We start from the raw sequence: 4,487 nt of genomic DNA, 5'->3' as shown, positions 1-4,487 counted from the left end.
CAAAAGGAACTCGATTAAGATTAATTCAAAACTCTCGCTTTCTTTCTAAGATTCAATATTTACACATTAAAAAGGCCTAGTGACATAAAAGGTACCATAATTAAGGTACTTTCACACAAAGATTCAATCTTTACTCTTTAAAACACTCATTTTCTCTAAAAGATTCAATCTTTTTACGTTAAAAAATGTTCTAGTGACATAATTGGTACCTTTATTGAGGTATTTTCATTCTAAAATTCGATCTTTAGTCGTTAAAACACTTTTCACGACCTCATAGGTAACTCGAATATGTTAAACTCAAAACTACCTTTTTCTTTTAAAGATTTAATCTTTTTACAATAAAAAGGTCTAGTTACATACTAGGTACCTTGATTGAGATATTTTCATTCAAAGATTCAGTCTTTACTCATTAAAACACTTTTCGGGACGTTAAAGGGAATTCGAATAAGTTTAACTCAAAATTCTCATTTTGTTTCATAGATTCAATCTTTATACATAAAAAAGGTCTAGTGACATAATAAGTTCCTTTATTGAGGTATTTTCATTCAAAGATTCAATTTTTACTCATTGAAACACTATTCGTGACTTCTGAGGTAACTCGAATAAGTTTATCTCATAACTCTTATATTCTTTCAAAGAATCAATCGTTGTACATCAAAATGGTCTAGTGACATAAAAGGCACCTTCATTGGGGTATTTTCATTCAAACATTCAATCTATACTCGTTAAAACACTCTTCACGACATCATAGGTAACACGAATAATTTGAAATTAAAGCTCTTTTTTTCTTTCAAAGATTCAATCTTCATACATTAAAATTGTTTAGTGACAAAAATAATACCTTTATTGAGGTATTTTCATCCAAAGATTCAATCTTTACTCATTAAAACACTTTTCGCGACTTCATAGGTAACTCGAATGGTTTAAACTTGAAACTCTCATTTTATTTCAGAGATTCAATCTTTATACATTAAAAAGGTCCAGTGACATAAAAGGTACCATAATTGAGGTATTTTCATTCAAAGATTCAATCTTTACTCTTTAAAACTCTATTCGCGACTTCATAGGTAACTCGAATAAATTTAACTCAAAACTCTCGTTTTTTTTCAAAGATTCAATCTTTATGCATTAAAAAGGTATAGTGACATAATAGGTGCATTTTTTGAGGTATTTACATTCAAAGATTCAATCTTTACTCATTAAAACATAATTCGGGACGGTAAAAGAAACTCGAATAAGTTTAACTCAAAACTCTCATTTTTTTTCAAGGATTCAATCTTTTATACATTAAAATGGTCTAGTGACATAATAGGTGCCATTATTCTGGTATTTTCATTCGAAGATTTAGTCTTTACTCATTAAAACACTCTCCGGGACGTTAAAAGGAACTCGAATAAGTTTAACTCAAAACCCTCATTTTCTTTCAAAGATTTAATCTTTATACATTAAAAAGGTATGGTGACATAATTGGTGCCTTTATTGAGGTATTTTCATTCAAAGATTCAATCTTAAGTCGTTAAAACACTTTTCATGACTTCAAAAGTAGCTCGAATGTGTTAAACTCAAAACTCTAATTTTCTTTCACAGATTCAATCTTTTGTACATTAAAAAGTTCTAGTGACATACTAGGTACTTTGATTGAGGTATTTTCATTCAAAGATTCAGTCTTTACTCGTTAAAATACTCTTCGGGACATCAAAGGGAACTTGAATAAGTTTAACTCAAAACTCTCGTTTTGTTTCAACGATTTAATTTTTATACATTAAAAAGATCTTGTCACATAATAGGTAACTTTAATTAGGTATTTTCATTCAAAGATTCAATTTTCAGTCGTTAAAATACTCTTCGGGATGTCAAAGGGAATTCGAATAAGTTTAACTCAAAACTCACATTTTCTTTCAAAGATTCAACATTTATACATTAAAAAGATCTAGTCACATAATAGGTAGGTTTATTCAGATATTTTCATTCAAAGATTCAATTTTTAGTCATTAAAACACTCTTCGCCACTTCATAGGCAACTCAAATAAGTTTAAACTCAAATCTCTCATTTTTTTTTTGAAAGATGCAATCTTTTTGCATTAAAAAGGTCTAGTGATATAAATGGTACCATAATTGAGGTATTTTCATTCAAAGATTTAATCTTAACTCATTAAAACACTCTTCGCGACGTCATAGGTAATTCGAATATGTTTAACTCAAAACAATCATTTTCTTTCTAAGATTCAACCATTATACATTAAAAAGGTCTAGTAACATAATAGGTATCTTTATTGAGGTATTACATTGATAGATTCAATCTTTACTTATTAAAACACTTTTTGGGACATCAAAGGGAACTCAAATAAGTTTAACTCAAAAGTCTCATTTTCTTTCAAAGATTCAATCTTGTATACATTAAAATGGTCTAGTGACATAATTGATACCGTTATTGAGGTATATTCATTCGAAGATTTAATTTTTACTCAATAAAACACTATTCGTGACTTCTTTGGTAGCTCGAATAAGTTTAAAACAAAACTCTTATTTTTTTTCAAAGATTCAATCTTTATAAATTAAAAGGCTTTAGTGACATAATAGGTACCTTTATTTAGCTATTTTCATTCGAAGATTCAATCTTGACTCATTAAAATACTCCTCAGGACATCAAAGAGAACTCGAATAAGTTTCACGTAAAACTCTAATTTTCTTTCAAAGCTTGAATCATTGTACTATTCGCGACTTCATAGGTAACTTGAATAAGTTAAACTCAAAACTTTAACTTTTTTTAAAAGATTCAATTTTTTTACATTAAAAAGGACTAGTGGCATAATAGGTTCCTTGATTGAGATATTTTCATCCAAAGATTCAATCTTTACATATTAAAACACTCTTCGGGACGTCAAAGGGAACTCAAATAAGTTTAACTCAAAACTCTCATTTTCTTTCAAATATTCAATCTTTATACATTAAAAACGTCTAGTGACATAATATGTACTTTTATTGAGGTTTTTTAATTCAAAGATTCAATCTTTACTCATTAAAACACTCTTTGGGACGTCAAAGGGATCTCGAATAAGTTTGACTTAAAACTCTCATTTTTTTTTTTGATATTCAATTTTTATACATTAAAAAGTTCTAGTGACATAGTAGGTACCTTTATTGAGCTATTTTCATTCAAAGATTCGATATTTAGTCATTAAAACACTTTTTGGGACGTCAAAGGAAACTCGAATAAGTTTAACTCAAAACTCTCATTTTCTTTTAAACATTCAATCTTTAAACATTAAAATAGTCTAGTGACATAATAGGTACCTTTATTGTGGTATTTTCATTCGACGATTCGACATCTACTTATTAAAACACTCTTCAAGACGTCAAAGGAAACTGGAATAAGTTTGACTCAAAACTCTCACTTTCTTTCAAACATTCAATATTTTTACATTAAAAATATCTAGTGACATTGTAAGTACCTTTATTGAGGTATTTTCATTCAAAGATTCAATTTTGACTCATTAAAACACTATTCGCGACTTCTTGGGTAACTCGAATAAGTTTAACTCAAAACTCTCATTTTCTTTCAAAGATTCAATCTTTATACATTAAAAGGATCTAGTGATATAAAAGGTAACTTTAATGTCGTATTTTCATTAAAGGTACCTTTATTGAGGTATTTTCATTCAAAGATTCAATCATTACATATTAAAACACTCTTCGCGACTTTTTAGGTAACTTAAATATGCTTAACTCAAAACTCTCGTTTTCTTGCAAACATTTAATCTTTATACAGTAAAAAGGTTTAGTGACATAATAGGAAACTTTATTCAGGTATTTTCATTTAAAGTTTCAATCTTTACATATTAGAACACTCTTCGCGACTTCAAAGGTAACTCTAATAGGTTAGACTCAAAACTCTCAATTTCTTTAGAGGATTCAATATTTTTACATTAAAAAGGTCTGGTGACATAATAGGTACCCTGATTGAGGTATTTTCATTCAAAGATTCAGCCTTTATACCTTTAATCATTAAAACACACTTCTAGATGTCAAAGGGAAGCCGAATAAGTTTAACTCAAAACTCTCATTTTCTTTCAAAGATTTAATTTTTATACACCAAAAAGATCTAGTCACATAATAGGTTGGTTTATTGAGGTATTTTAATTAAAAGATTTAATTTTTAGTTATTAAAACACTCTTCACGACTTCATAGATGACTCAAATAACTTAAGCTCAAAGCCCTCATTTTCTTTCAAAGATTCAATCTTTTTACATTAAAAAGGTCTAGTGACATAAAGACACCATAATTGTGGTATTTTCATTCAAATATTCAATCTTTACTCATTAAAACACTCTTCGCGACTTCATAGGTAACCTGAATATGTTTAACTCAAAACTCTTATTTTCTTTTAAAGATTCAATCTTTATACATTAAAAATGTCTTTTAACATCACAATTACTTTTATTGATGTATTTTCATCCAAAGATTCAATATTTAGTCGTTAAAACAC

The sequence above is a fragment of the Cornus florida genome, unplaced genomic scaffold (genome assembly GCF_030987335.1).
Source record: "Cornus florida cultivar Cherokee Brave unplaced genomic scaffold, ASM3098733v1 CherokeeBrave_3.0.0_Hap2_Chr08, whole genome shotgun sequence".
Lineage (NCBI taxonomy): Eukaryota > Viridiplantae > Streptophyta > Magnoliopsida > Cornales > Cornaceae > Cornus > Cornus florida.
The sequence above is the reverse complement of the archived record's forward strand: the minus strand, read 5'-3'. Positions refer to the sequence as shown.